The 16624-nt window shown below is 43.8% G+C and overlaps 1 protein-coding gene across 1 annotated transcript in view; it reads right to left on the reverse strand.

The window, feature by feature from the left end:
• The window catches only part of LOC131937907 (uncharacterized), a 39538-nt gene extending 23370 nt beyond the window's left edge, over nt 1–16168 (reverse strand). Inside the window, exon 1 of the mRNA XM_059295626.1 lies at nt 15843–16168. The gene's annotated coding sequence lies outside the window, so the exon portion shown is untranslated. The remainder of the gene's footprint in view (nt 1–15842) is intronic.
• Nucleotides 16169–16624: the final 456 nt, after the last annotated feature.

Consider the following 16624-nt stretch of genomic DNA (forward strand, 5'->3'; position numbering starts at 1 on the left):
ATAAATAAAATCTCTCACAACTTCTCGCACTCCCCTGGTATTTTTGTTCTCTCCCTGGTGATACCGCCCACATGGCGCATCCTGTTCTCGCCTCGTTTTGTTTACCGCAGTTTACATCGAGTGATTGTGGGTGGTTTCAGTGATTGTGGGTGGTTTTTAAGGGAATGTGGGTGGTTTCAGTGATTGTGGGTGGATTCAGTGATTGTGGGTGGTTTTTAAGTGAATGTGGGTGGTTTCAGTGATTGTGGGTTGTTTTTAAGTGATTGTGGGTGGTTTCAATGATTGTGGGTGGTTTCAGTGATTGTGGGTGGTTTTTAAGTGAATGTGGGTGGTTTCAGTGATTGTGGGTGGTTTCAATGATTGTGGGTGGTTTCAATGATTGTGGGTAGTTTCAATGATTGTGGGTGGTTGCAGTGATTGTGGGTGGTTTCAATGATTGTGGGTTTGTTTTTTAAGTGAATGTGGGTGGTTTCGGTGATTGTGGGTGGTTTCAATGATTGTGGGTGGTTTTTAAGTGAATGTGGGTGGTTTCAGTGATTGTGGGTGGTTTCAGTGATTGTGGGTGGTTTTTAAGTGAATGTGGGTGGTTTCAGTGATTGTGGGTGGTTTCAGTGATTGTGGGTAGTTTCAATGATTGTGGGTGGTTGCAGTGATTGTGGGTGGCTTCAATGATTGTGGGTTTGTTTTTTAAGTGAATGTGGGTGGTTTCAGTGATTGTGGGTGGTTGCAGTGATTGTGGGTGGTTTCAATGATTGTGGGTGGTTGCAGTGATTTTGGGTGGTTTCAATGATTGTGGGTTTGTTTTTTAAGTGAATGTGGGTGGTTTCAGTGATTTTGGGTGGTTTCAGTGATTGTGGGTTGTTTTTAAGTGAATGTGGGTGGTTTCAGTGATTGTGGGTGGTTTCAATGATTGTGGGTGGTTGCAGTGATTTTGGGTGGTTTCAATGATTGTGGGTTTGTTTTTTAAGTGAATGTGGGTGGTTTCAGTGATTTTGGGTGGTTTCAGTGATTGTGGGTTGTTTTTAAGTGAATGTGGGTGGTTTCAGTGATTGTGGGTGGTTTCAATGATTGTGGGTTGTTTTTAAGTGAATGTGGGTGGTTTCAGTGAATGTGGGTGGTTTTAGTGATTGGGGGTTGTTTTTAAGTGAATGTGGGTGGTTTCAGTGAATGTGGGTGGTTTCAATGATTGTGGGTTGTTTTTAAGTAAATGTGGGTGGTTTCAATGATTGTGGGTGGTTGCAGTGATTGTGGGTAGTTTCAATGATTGTGGGTGGTTGCAGTGATTGTGGGTGGCTTCAATGATTGTGGGTTTGTTTTTTAAGTGAATGTGGGTGGTTTCAGTGATTGTGGGTGGTTGCAGTGATTGTGGGTGGTTTCAATGATTGTGGGTGGTTGCAGTGATTTTGGGTGGTTTCAATGATTGTGGGTTTGTTTTTTAAGTGAATGTGGGTGGTTTCAGTGATTTTGGGTGGTTTCAGTGATTGTGGGTTGTTTTTAAGTGAATGTGGGTGGTTTCAGTGATTGTGGGTGGTTTCAATGATTGTGGGTGGTTGCAGTGATTTTGGGTGGTTTCAATGATTGTGGGTTTGTTTTTTAAGTGAATGTGGGTGGTTTCAGTGATTTTAGGTGGTTTCAGTGATTGTGGGTTGTTTTTAAGTGAATGTGGGTGGTTTCAGTGATTGTGGGTGGTTTCAATGATTGTGGGTTGTTTTTAAGTGAATGTGGGTGGTTTCAGTGATTTTGGGTGGTTTCAGTGATTGTGGGTTGTTTTTAAGTGAATGTGGGTGGTTTCAGTGATTGTGGGTTGTTTTTAAGTGAATGTGGGTGGTTTTAGTGATTGTGGGTTGTTTTTAAGTGAATGTGGGTGGTTTCAGTGAATGTGGGTGGTTTCAATGATTGTGGGTTGTTTTTAAGTGAATGTGGGTGGTTTCAGTGATTGTGGGTTGTTTTTAAGTGAATGTGGGTTGTTTCATTATATCTGGATGGTTTCAGTGATTGTGGCCTGATTGGAAAACAGTAAGGCTTACAGTTCTTATAATAGGTGACTCCCGACCCCCTCAAATCTCACCCGGTGACTCTTGTGGAAGTGGCGTCACACTCTAGTCCTACGTGTGGGAGTAGCGTCACACTCTAGTCCTACGTGTGGGGGTGGCGTCACACTCTGCTCCTACGTGTGGGAGTGGCGTCACACTCTAGTCCTACGTGTGGGAGTGACGTCACACTCTAGTCCTACGTGTGGGGGTGGCGTCACACTCTAGTCCTACGTGTGGGAGTGACGTCACTCTAGTCCTACGTGTGGGAGTGGCGTCACACTCTAGTCCTACGTGTAACTCCCGATCAGACATGTTAAAAAATATCACGTGATTATTATTTTTTTGACTTGTAAACATATTTTTTGCCATCAAAGTTTCCGCTGACATCTCCTGGTTACACGACTGCCATTTTTTCTTTGCCTTCTCACCCCCTCCCGGGAACACTTTTCTCTAATGGACATGTTGGCTAGTTGTGTTAGAGTGTTAGAGGACAAAAACAGTTTAGGAAGAAGGGGGGGGGGGGGGGGGGCAGCATGCTTGTCGCTTTATTTAGACGAGCCATTTTGTCACTTTATGTAGTCTGGCCATTTTGTGAGTTACTTAGATTGGCCAGTTTGTCACTTTATTTAGTCTGGCCATTTTGTAAAGTTATTTAGTCTGGCCATTTTGTAAATTTATTTAGTCTGGCCTTCCTGAACGAGGCTACTCCATTAACTGACTGGACGAGTCGCCGAGAGTGACGAGGTTAAATAAGACAGCGAGAGTAGCTCATCGTGTCCAGAGTTTTTAACAGTGAGTAGCTCATCGTGTCCAGAGTTTTTAACAGTGAGTAGCTCATCGTGTCCAGAGTTTTTAACAGTGAGTAGCTCATCGTGTCCAGAGTTTTTAACAGTGAGTAGCTCATCGTGTCCAGAGTTTTTAACAGTGAGTAGCTCATCGTGTCCAGAGTTTTTAACAGTGAGTAGCTCATCGTGTCCAGAATTTTAACAGTGAGTAGCTCATCGTGTCCAGAGTTTTTAACAGTGAGTAGCTCATCGTGTCCAGAGTTTTTAACAGTGAGTAGCTCATCGTGTCCAGAGTTTTTAACAGTGAGTAGCTCATCGTGTCCAGAGTTTTTAACAGTGAGTAGCTCATCGTGTCCAGAGTTTTTAACAGTGAGTAGCTCATCGTGTCCAGAGTTTTTAACAGTGAGTAGCTCATCGTGTCCAGAGTTTTTAACAGTGAGTAGCTCATCGTGTCCAGAGTTTTTAAAGCTTTTTTGGTTCCTGTAATAAAACATGTCACCCTGTCAGACAATAATTGGCCACCCTGTATTGTGGCCACCCTGTATTGTGGCCACCCTGTACTGTGGCCACCCTGTATGGCGGTCAGCCCCAGCTGTTTAAATTTCCACCATTAGCTTCTACAATGTCGCCATTTGCATTGGACTCTTTGTCCTGGCCAACTGGAGTCTTTATTGATCAATACAGCACATCAATTCTCGCGGTCAATACAGCACATCAATTCTCGCTGTCAATACAGCACATCAATTCTCGCTGTCAATACAGCACATTAATTCTCGCTGTCAATACAGCGCATCAATTCTCGCTGTCAATACAGCACATCAATTCTCGCTGTCAATACAGCACATCAATTCTCGCTGTCAATACAGCACATCAATTCTCGCTGTCAATACAGCACATCAATTCTCGCTGTCAATACAGCACATCAATTCTCGCTGTCAATACAGCACATCAATTCTCGCTGTCAATACAGCACATCAATTCTCGCTGTCAGGGTCAATTTTTTACCTGGACAGTTAAACCACAGAAAGTTTCTCCACTAAAAGAAGGTTTACTTAAACGGAACTTAAATTGCAATAGTCTGTGGAAGACCTACATGCTACAAGATTGTATGGAAGACCTACATGCTACAAGATTGTATGGCAGACCTACATGCTACAAGATTGTATGGAAGACCTACATGCTACAAGATTGTATGGAAGACCTACATGCTACAAGATTGTATGGAAGACCTGCATGCTTACAAGATTGTATGGAAAACCTACATGCTACACGATTGTATGGAAAACCTACATGCTACGAGATTGTATGGAAAACCTACATGCTTACAAGATTGTATGGAAAACCTACATGCTTACAAGATTGTATGGAAAACCTACATGCTTACAAGATTGTATGGAAGACCCATATATCTTAACGCTTGTAAGAATGGTGGATGTAAGTGGCTGATGAAGTAAAAATTCATTTAGGATGTCACATCAGATACTGTTGTGATGTGAGGATCAATACATCATCACTACTGGCGTGATGCGGGAGTAATGATGTACACATCACCACGTACACATCACCATGTACACATCACCACTGATGTGAGAAACGGAAAGTTTTAAAGTGCCGGGTATGTTGTATGTGGTAATGGAAGCGGTGTATGTTGTATGTGGTAATGGAAGCGGTGTATGTTGTATGTGGTAATGGAAGCGGTGTATGTTGTATGTGGTAATGGAAGCGGTGTATGTTGTATGTGGTAATGGAAGCGGTGTATGTTGTATGTGGTAATGGAAGCGGTGTATGTTGTATGTGGTAATGAAAGCGACCAATTGAATGCAGGGGAAACAACATCAAACTAAGGGAGAGAAATCAAACAACATCAAACTAAGGGAGAGAAATCAAACAACATCAAACTATGGGAGAGAAATCAAACAACATCAAACTAAGGGAGAGAAATCAAACAACATCAAACTAAGGGAGAGAAATCAAACAACATCAAACTAAGGGAGAGAAATCAAACATCAAACTAAGGGAGAGAAATCAAACAACCTTTTGCGGGTAATGACGTAGTCTAGTCTCGGGGTGGCAATCTTCTCCCCACAAACTGTGATAAACGTCACGTCCGGCGGAAGTGGTTCAAGGCGGAACTAGCTTTGTCAAAGTAAAGTTTAATTGCATGCAAATGATTGGGCGGTTCCAGTACAAAATGTCACGTGATAGGTCTACTAAACAGGAAGTGCTATTTTTAGACACAATTCAAGGTCAGAAATTACGTCAGAATCGTCCGATTGTTTCTTCAAGTCCATTCTTACACAATCTTTTTGTGACATTGTCATTTGTCATTTTGATTGGACGCTAGTCCTAACTTGGGACCATAGCTTGCTTTATAAGTCATATCATCTTCAAGTCATGTCATCTTCAAGTCATGTCATCTTCAAGCCATGTCATCTTCAAGTCATGTCATCTTCAAGTCATGTCATCTTCAAGCCATGTCATCTTTAAGCCATGTCATCTTTAAGTCATGTCATCTTCAAGTCATGTCATCTTCATATCATCTTCAAGACATGTCATCTTAATTTCATGTCATCTTCATGTCATGTCATCTTTAAGCCATGTCATCTTCAAGACATGTCATCTTCAAGTATTGGTCATATTTAAGCAACGTAAAGTCTGCACCAAAGAACACAACCGAGACTAGTCTGGAAGCTTTTTCAGGCCCATTAAATCGTGTACACTGCTTAGAAAATAAATTTGGTTATAAAGCAAATATTGCTTTATAAAAAAAAACCTTTATAGCATCAAGCTTACAAATGCACTGAATATTTAAAAAATAAAAACTAATTTGCTTTTTTTTTCATAAAAGCTTTTGTCGCTCATGAAATCTGTAACATATTTTAGCGACAAAAGCTTTTATGAAAGAAAGCAAATTAGTTTTATTATCTTATTCTTTTTACTGATTCCTGATTAATGAAGACGACACGACTAAAAATATTTGCCGTGAAACGCCATCAGCAGCAGCTCGCGATATCTGAGAGACGATTATTTTAATGACAAATTAAACATGCAATTACATTTTTTTTAAAAAAGATATGCTTGTATTGTCATCGAAGTGGAACGTATTTAGAAAGTTTGAACGAGATCGCTGCATTAGAAGTAGGTCAAAATTGAGTACAATCAAAGTACATGCTACGGAAGTGAAAGTTTATATTAGATTATATAGCTTCCATTTTTACAGCTAGTGACTACTGACAACAACAACTGTCCACCCACTGACCGATAAAGGCCCGACCTTGACCTTGAGAACACGGCTAAATGCTCCATGTGGTTGTCTGTGGTCCACTCACCCCCTTCTCTAATGTAGTTAGCCCCTCCCCCCACCCCCTCCCCCACCCCCACGACACAACAGATTAGTTCGACTCGTCGTGACGCTGCGCAGGGACCCGAAGGTGGGGGGGGGGGGGGGGGGAGTGGGGCTCGTGCCACTGGCTGGTTTAACCCAGCTGACAAGTTGAACCGGAACTTGAGCTAACCCTAACCAGAGGTCTAACATTATCGAGTTCATGCTTACGGTCATAGATGCTACACGGTGACTGGAAAGTTACGGTCAATGATGCTACATGGTGACTGGAAAGTTACGGTCAATGATGCTACATGGTGACAGGAAAGTTACGGTCAATGATGCTTCATGGTGACTGGAAAGTTACGGTCAATGATGCTTCATGGTGACTGAAAAGATGCGCAACGGAAAACTGCGCACAAAAAAGTACACAAAGGCATTTTTGTTTTCTTAAATCAGGCGTTTGTGTTTGTGTTTTCTTTTGTGTTGTGTTTGCGTTTGTGTTTTCTTTTGTGTTTGTGTTGTCTTTGTATTGTGTTTGGTTTTGTTCTGTTCCCAAGTTGGTACATTTAAAAAAGATTTACCGTGGCGGAGCACGGGTATGCAGCTAGTCAAAGTATAACCACAAGTACATTGCAGCATAAAGTTTACTATTATAACTAGTTTGTATTTTGCAATTTTCTTTTTTCGCAATTTTCTTTTTTCGCAATTTTCTTTTATCGCAATTTTCTTTTTTCGCAATTTTCTGTTTGCGTAATTTTCTGGGAACCATGTTACACAGGTTGACTCCACTGTCCCCATAGTCTAGATGACCCCATGTACAGTAGCTGACCCCTTCTCTTAACCTCTGACCCCATGTACTCTAGCTGACCACTCCCCTTAACCTCTGACCCTAAACTCCAGATGCCTACTGTGAGAGATCAACAAAATTAACCTTGACATAGCAACGTGCCTGATAATTATAGAAGCAGCTAATTACCGAAGCAGCTAATTATTAGCATCATCAAAGGCCGGGTACATAAACACCCAGCCCATGCTATCAGATATTTGATGGGGGGGGGGGGGGTAGTAGACATTTTTACCGAAATGTGTTTTAACGTGGGCTAATTAAAACTCTAAAAAAATTAACTTGAAACTTAAATATTGAGAAACGTGAAATACGACACGTATGACGTCATCCAGCAGGCGACACAACTCTAGCAGACGTGAGTTGAAAAGTTTGAGCGTTCCATCATGTCAGCCTGACCTCAGTGACACAGATTTGATTCTGCTAGACCTCGTGACCAGATAGACCTCATGACCAGAGTTTTGTAACAACGTCAGTAAATTAACTGTAGATCAAGAAATGGTCAACAACAATGGTCATTTCTACGCGTCATGGGTGAGTGTGGTAGAGCGGAGGGGGGGGGGGGGGGGGGGGGGGGGGCTTTGAGTGAATGACAAACCAGGAAATGAAAAAGTTTTTCTGACGGAATTTGTGTCCTGGACTGGTCAGGTCCTGCTGGGGCACTGTGGGTCCGGCCTGGTCATGTGGTGCTAGTTACATACTGGACCTTGTGGGTCATGTGGTGCTAGTTACATACTGGACCTTGTGGGTCATGTGGTGCTAGTTACATACTGGACCTTGTGGGTCATGTGGTGCTAGTTACATACTGGACCTTGTGGGTCATGTGGTGCTAGTTACATACTGGACCTTGTGGGTCATGTGGTGCTAGTTACATACTGGACCTTGTGGGTCATGTGGTGCTAGTTACATACTGGACCTTGTGGGTCATGTGGTGCTAGTTACATACTGGACCTTGTGGGTCATGTGGTGCTAGTTACATACTGGACCTTGTGGGTCATGTGGTGCTAGTTACATACTGGACCTTGTGGGTCATGTGGTGCTAGTTACATACTGGACCTTGTGGGTCATGTGGTGCTAGTTACATACTGGACCTTGTGGGTCATGTGGTGCTAGTTACATACTGGACCTTGTGGGTCATGTGGTGCTAGTTACATACTGGACCTTGTGGGTCATGTGGTGCTAGTTACATACTGGACCTTGTGGGTCATGTGGTGCTAGTTACATACTGGACCTTGTGGGTCATGTGGTGCTAGTTACATACTGGACCTTGTGGGTCCGGCCTGCTAGTTACATACTGGACCTCGAGACCTTAATCCGCACCGTGGCCGAAGAAAGGATTGGACATTCACTGGCCACTACAGACATGTGGCTTATCCGATGAGGTCAAATGGTTAAAGGAACACCGACATGACAAACGGCCAACATAGTAAATGGCCGACATGGGAATAATTAACTAAGACCAATAAAATAAGAAAAATGTTTTTGCAATTTTATAAACAGGAGGCATCAAAAACATGATAAAAGAGAGCGCCTTCAGCTTAATGTGATATTCTGCTATGATTTTTTAATGTCACATTTTAAACATTTCCCCAAGCACATATCGACATGGCTAACGGGGGCGTCACACAAGTGCAATGAACTTCAGTCTCATGTGTGGTTGTCGGTGGGATAAGGTTGTGTGGTTGTCGGTGAGATAAGGTTGTGTGGTTGTCGGTGAGATAAGGTTGTGTGGTTGGTGAGATAAGGTTGTGTGGTTGGTGAGATAAGGTTGTGTGGTTGGTGAGATAAGGCTGTGGTTGTCGGTGAGATAAGGATGTGTGGTTGTCGGTGAGATAAGGTTGTGTGGTTGTCGGTGAGATAAGGTTGTGTGGTTGGTGAGATAAGGATGTGTGGTTGGTGAGATAAGGATGTGTGGTTGGTGAGATAAGGCTGTGGTTATCGGTGAGATAAAGTTGTGTGGTTGGTGAGATAAGGATGTGTGGTTGTCGGTGAGATAAGGTTGTGTGGTTGGTGAGATAAGGTTGTGTGGTTGGTGAGATAAGGATGTGTGGTTGGTGAGATAAGGCTGTGGTTGTCGGTGAGATAAAGTTGTGTGGTTGGTGAGATAAGGATGTGTGGTTGTCGGTGAGATAAGGTTGTGTGGTTGGTGAGATAAAGTTGTGTGGTTGGTGAGATAAGGTTGTGTGGTTGGTGAGATAAGGATGTGTGGTTGGTGAGATAAGGATGTGTGGTTGGTGAGATAAGGCTGTGGTTGTCGGTGAGATAAAGTTGTGTGGTTGGTGAGATAAGGATGTGTGGTTGTCGGTGAGATAAGGTTGTGTGGTTGGTGAGATAAGGTTGTGTGGTTGGTGAGATAAGGATGTGTGGTTGGTGAGATAAGGCTGTGGTTGTCGGTGAGATAAAGTTGTGTGGTTGGTGAGATAAGGATGTGTGGTTGTCGGTGAGATAAGGTTGTGTGGTTGGTGAGATAAAGTTGTGTGGTTGGTGAGATAAGGATGTGTGGTTGGTGAGATAAGGATGTGTGGTTGGTGAGATAAGGCTGTGGTTGTCGGTGAGATAAAGTTGTGTGGTTGGTGAGATAAGGATGTGTGGTTGGTGAGATAAGGCTGTGGTTGTCGGTGAGATAAAGTTGTGTGGTTGGTGAGATAAGGATGTGTGGTTGGTGAGATAAGATTGTGTGGTTGTCGGTGAGATAAGGTTGTGTGGTTGGTGAGATAAGGCTGTGGTTGTCGGTGAGATAAGGATGTGTGGTTGTCGGTGAGATAAGGTTGTGTGGTTGTCGGTGAGATAAGGTTGTGTGGTTGGTGAGATAAGGTTGTGTGGTTGGTGAGATAAGGGTGTGTGGTTGGTGTGATAAGGCTGTGGTTGTCGGTGAGATAAAGTTGTGTGGTTGGTGAGATAAGGATGTGTGGTTGGTGAGATAAGGATGTGTGGTTGGTGAGATAAGGATGTGTGGTTGGTGAGATAAGGATGTGTGGTTGGTGAGATAAGGCTGTGGTTGTCGGTGAGATAAGGATGTGTGGTTGTCGGTGAGATAAGGTTGTGTGGTTGTCGGTGAGATAAGGATGTGTGGTTGTCGGTGAGATAAGGATGTGTGGTTGGTGAGATAAGGATGTGTGGTTGTCGGTGAGATAAGGCTGTGGTTGTCGGTGAGATAAGGTTGTGTGGTTGTCGGTGAGATAAGGATGTGTGGTTGGTGAGATAAGGTTGTGTTGTTGGTGAGATAAGGATGTGTGGTTGTCGGTGAGATAAGGTTGTGTGGTTGGTGAGATAAGGCTGTGGTTGTCGGTGAGATAAGGATGTGTGGTTGTCGGTGAGATAAGGTTGATGTACTAATACGATGACAATTACCTAACCCCCCCCCCCTATCCATGGCACTACCCGTTAAGTCGCTGAACACTATGGAAGACGTCACAACCCCGAGCGATGTACAATAATTAACCCCCTCCCACTCCCCCAACTCCCTCCCCCGACCTTATGAGACGAATGAGTAGCCGCAGTAAGTCTACAAGGGAGGCTATACATCATTGTGTTCTGACTAGAGGACCAGTGAATTATCTTTCTTGATTACACCCTGGCGCTCACTATATCATGGGACTCGCTGGCTGGGGGGGGGGGGGGGGGGGGCAGCACTGAACTAGTGATGTCAGATGTCACGTGTATGGATGTGTAGAGGTCATCAGACCGGGGGGGGAGATAATTATTTGAGATGAAACAATATGAGGGAAGTAACCGGCATTTTTAGGGGGAAGTAATCCATTGTGTAGGTATTTCTTTACTTCCTACAGTTGTTAAATTACTCCGCCTGGTGCACCTTTTGTTGACGTGAACCAACAGGTTTGTTTACATCTTGAAGGTCAAGCGGAAGTAGATGTCACGTACAACAGGAAGGCTGACTGACTGCTGATCATGCGCAGATCAAGTCAACTAAAACGTCTAGACAACGTGGATATTTGGTATGGATGGTCACTGGTCAGTGTATCCAAAGGTGGATTGATTGGATTGAACATGATGGATGTCCTGGCTGTTGTCCGACCGGAAGTGGTCAGGATATTGTCTTGTTGAGATAGATCTGATAAGAGGTCAAGGTCAGTCTAGCCAGACAACGGAAGTCTGTCTGATAAAGATAACGTCACTAGCTATCGAAGTGACGTCATCTACAGTTGGGAGACTTCCTCAAAGGACATACAGCTTTCAAATGTCATACATTTTGACATATAGCTTTCAAATATCATACGTTTTGACATATAGCTTTAAATATCATACATTTTGACATGTAGATGGACACACTTTTTTCGACAAAAAATTTAGTTATATTGATTGTGATCATTTGTTGCTCAAAGTTTTCTAGAATTTAAGTTTTCACTGGAGTCTGTTACATCATACATCTCCGTGTGTGGATCACCTGAGTACCCCAGACCTACAGGTAGGTGACTGGCTAACGACGTGTCAAAACACGATGACACAGTCACAAAACGTGACGACACAACTAGGTCATGTGTACACCGGATCCACCGATGTCAGTCGTGTCACTGTGACCTGCTGCTGTGAACACCTGGCACACCTTCCTGCCACACGAGTGACCTGCCACTGGCCTGCCACACCCAGGTGTGGCAGGCGTACGGTGTGGGGAGAAAGTGATCCAAGGTGTAACAAGAATAACATGACCTGTGCTGTGTTTGAGGTGTGTGCTGTAAAATTAGCATTTCAATACTTCGTGAACTTTGACCCACTTGCTAACCCCATTTCCCAGATCTAGGCACGGCTGTGATTTAGTCTATCAAGGTTAGTTATCTAACAGACCCATAATGACTGACAGACTGACACCTTGGCTAACAGACTGACCTATTGTCTGACCTAATGACTGACAGACTGACCTAATGACTGACAGACTGACCTAATGGCTGACAGACTGACCTAATGACTGACAGACTGACCTAATGACTAACAGACTGACCTAATGACTGACAGACTGACCAAATGGCTGACAGACTGACCCCTTGGCTGACAGACTGACCTAATGACTGACAGACTGTCCTAATGACTGACAGACTGACCTCTTGTCCAACAAACTGCCGACATGGACGTACTATGATCAAGCGCGTGTGATCTCTTGTCTATAAATAGCCGCAGCCTGAAGTGTGAGTACTTATCTTTGTGAATGGGCAGTTGTATGAGAGGAGAGGGGGCGGGTCTAAGTCACGTGGTCATTAAGGGATGAAATCCAGGGGAGCGTGCGGGTTTAATTACTCGAGGCAATCAACAGAGACGGTCAGGGTGGGGCGGGGTAGTGTGTAGATACCATGATACCACCAAACACCATGACAATTACGTAATGACAATATCACCATCAAACACCACTATAATGGACGGGATAACCTTATGTAAACAGTTTAACAACCAACCAAAGCTTAGTAACATCACTAGTACACATAGACACAACATCACTAGTACACATAGACACAACATCACTAGTACACATAGACACAACATCACTAGTACACATAGACACAACATCACTAGTACACATAGACACAACATCACTAGTACACATAGACACAACATCACTAGTACACATAGACACAACATCACTAGTACACATAGACACAACATCACTAGTACACATAGACACAACATCACTAGTACACATAGACACAACATCACTAGTACACATAGACACAACATCACTAGTACACATAGACACAACATCACTAGTACACATAGACACAACATCACTAGTACACATAGACACAACATCACTAGTACACATAGACACAACATCACTAGTACACATAGAACCCAATGACATCACTAGTACACATAGACACAACATCACTAGTACACATAGACACAACATCACTAGTACACATAGACACAACATCACTAGTACACATAGACACAACATCACTAGTACACATAGACACAACATCACTAGTACACATAGAAGCCAGTGACATCACTAGTACACATAGAAGCCAGTACACGTATGATAATTAAAAAATTCCTCAAGAATTTGTTGTTGTTTTTTTTGGCGATCTCACAGGAATGTATTTCTTAGACACACTCTCGCTACTCACATACACACCAAAACTTTCTTAGACACACTCTCGCTACTCACATACACACATACACACCAAAACTTTCTTAGACACACTCTCGCTACTCACATACACACATACACACCAAAACTTTCTTAGACACACTCTCGCTACTCACATACACACCAAAACTTTCTTAGACACACTCTCGCTACTCACATACACACCAAAACTTTCTTAGACACACTCTCGCTACTCACACACACACCAAAACTTTCTTAGACACACTCTCGCTACTCACATACACACCAAAACTTTCTTAGACACACTCTCGCTACTCACATACACACATACACACCAAAACTTTCTTAGACACACTCTCGCTACTCACATACACACATACACACCAAAACTTTCTTAGACACACTCTCGCTACTCACATACACACCAAAACTTTCTTAGACACACTCTCGCTACTCACATACACACCAAAACTTTCTTAGACACACTCTCGCTACTCACATACACACCAAAACTTTCTTAGACACACTCTCGCTACTCACATACACACATACACACCAAAACTTTCTTAGACACACTTTCGCTACTCACATACACACCAAAACTTTCTTAGACACACTCTCGCTACTCACATACACACATACACACCAAAACTTTCTTAGACACACTCTCGCTACTCACATACACACCAAAACTTTCTTAGACACACTCTCGCTACTCACATACACACATACACACATACACACCAAAACTTTCTTAGACACACTCTCGCTACTCACATACACACATACACACCAAAACTTTCTTAGACACACTCTCGCTACTCACATACACACTCTCGCTACTCACATACACACATACACACCAAAACTTTCTTAGACACACTCTCGCTACTCACATACACACATACACACCAAAACTTTCTTAGACACACTCTCGCTACTCACATACACACCAAAACTTTCTTAGACACTCTCTCGCTACTCACATACACACCAAAACTTTCTTAGACACACTCTCGCTACTCACATACACACATACACACCAAAACTTTCTTAGACACACTCTCGCTACTCACATACACACTCTCGCTACTCACATACACACATACACACCAAAACTTTCTTAGACACACTCTCGCTACTCACATACACACATACACACCAAAACTTTCTTAGACACACTCTCGCTACTCACATACACACCAAAACTTTCTTAGACACTCTCTCGCTACTCACATACACACCAAAACTTTCTTAGACACACTCTCGCTACTCACATACACACATACACACCAAAACTTTCTTAGACACACTCTCGCTACTCACATACACACCAAAACTTTCTTAGACACACTCTCGCTACTCACATACACACCAAAACTTTCTTAGACACACTCTCGCTACTCACATACACACATACACACCAAAACTTTCTTAGACACACTCTCGCTACTCACATACACACCAAAACTTTCTTAGACACACTCTCGCTACTCACATACACACCAAAACTTTCTTAGACACACTCTCGCTACTCACACACACACCAAAACTTTCTTAGACACACTCTCGCTACTCACATACACACCAAAACTTTCTTAGACACACTCTCGCTACTCACATACACACATACACACCAAAACTTTCTTAGACACACTCTCGCTACTCACATACACACATACACACCAAAACTTTCTTAGACACACTCTCGCTACACACATACACACCAAAACTTTCTTAGACACACTCTCGCTACTCACATACACACCAAAACTTTCTTAGACACACTCTCGCTACTCACATACACACCAAAACTTTCTTAGACACACTCTCTCTACTCACATACACACCAAAACTTTCTTAGACACACTCTCGCTACTCACATACACACCAAAACTTTCCACCCCCCCCCCCCCCCCCGTATCTCTCTTTCTCTAAACCAAATATCTTAACGTTTTTTATTTATTTAGAAAAACAGTTGTTTCAAGCCTTAAAGTTGTTCAACACCAATCCTTTATTGTCCTACAGACACGGGTCATGGTCCCTCATTGTCCAACAGACACGGGTCATGGTCCCTCATTGTCCTACAGACACGGGTCATGGTCCCTCATTGTCCAACAGACACGGGTCATGGTCCCTCATTGTCCTACAGACACGGGTCATTTTGTCCAACAGACACGGGTCATTTTGTCCAACAGACACGGGTCATTTTGTCCAACAGACACGGGTCATTTTGTCCAACAGACACGGGTCATGGTCCCTCATTGTCCTACAGACACGGGTCATTTTGTCCTACAGACACGGGTCATTTTGTCCAACAGACACGGGTCATTTTGTCCAACAGACACGGGTCATGGTCCCTCATTGTCCTACAGACACGGGTCATGGTCCCTCATTGTCCAACAGACACGGGTCATGGTCCCTCATTGTCCTACAGACACGGGTCATTTTGTCCAACAGACACGGGTCATTTTGTCCAACAGACACGGGTCATTTTGTCCAACAGACACGGGTCATTTTGTCCAACAGACACGGGTCATGGTCCCTCATTGTCCTACAGACACGGGTCATTTTGTCCTACAGACACGGGTCATTTTGTCCAACAGACACGGGTCATTTTGTCCAACAGACACGGGTCATGGTCCCTCATTGTCCTACAGACACGGGTCATGGTCCCTCATTGTCCTACAGACACGGGTCATGGTCCCTCATTGTCCTACAGACACGGGTCATGGTCCCTCATTGTCCTACACTAGCGGGCCTATGAAACAAGAAAGACAAAAGAAAAACTTACCTGGTGGATTAAATCCGGCATCTCGTGTAATCCAAATAATCCAGAAACACACCGCCGTTATGTAACACACTACACACGGGCCACACGGTGATTTAGATCCACCGCTCTACTAATACGATCCACCCCTCCACTCAGTCGATCCACCCTTCCACTAAGTGGCCATCAACTGAAAGCACGAGTTTGAAACTTTTGCCCGCACTTCATCAACATTCTTGGTCGTCTGCTAAAGACAATCGCGAGTCAGTGTCGGGATGTGATGTCATTTCATGCACCTGTAGCGGGGAGGGAGGGGTGCACTCGGCGGTTAACCGCGCTGGCGTGGGCCGCTGGAGTCTCGTCTGCTACCGTCACGAGCGCTGGCGTGGGTGGCGTTACAAGACGTCACGCGTGAGAGGTGCCGGTGTGATATCGGTGGCCAGTCAAGCGTGGCGCGGCAGGCAGGGTGACACAATAAAATAATCAGACAGCTTCTTGTGAAGGTCACGGGTGGTCGTGTGGGCTTGGCATTTGAGGGGGGGGGGGGGGTGACTAGCCGATAACGGCTGGGTCCTAGTGGGTGGTTAGTGTAGCTGGTCACAGCTGGGTGGTAAGTGTAGCCGATTATGGCCTGATGGTGACCGTAGTTGGTGTTATTAACCAGATTTGAAATCGATGACTAATCATTTTTTGAATGTTCATGTCATGATCGACCTTGTTTAGATTGCCATAATGACCAGAGAGTATGGCGGCATGCAGCATACGAATCAAGTGGTTAAGGACGTCAGTTGAGACGCTAAACATTG

This window comes from Physella acuta, unplaced genomic scaffold (genome assembly GCF_028476545.2).
Source record: "Physella acuta isolate Inbredline_101_S28 unplaced genomic scaffold, ASM2847654v3 ptg000225l, whole genome shotgun sequence".
In the NCBI taxonomy this organism is placed as follows: Eukaryota; Metazoa; Mollusca; class Gastropoda; family Physidae; genus Physella; species Physella acuta.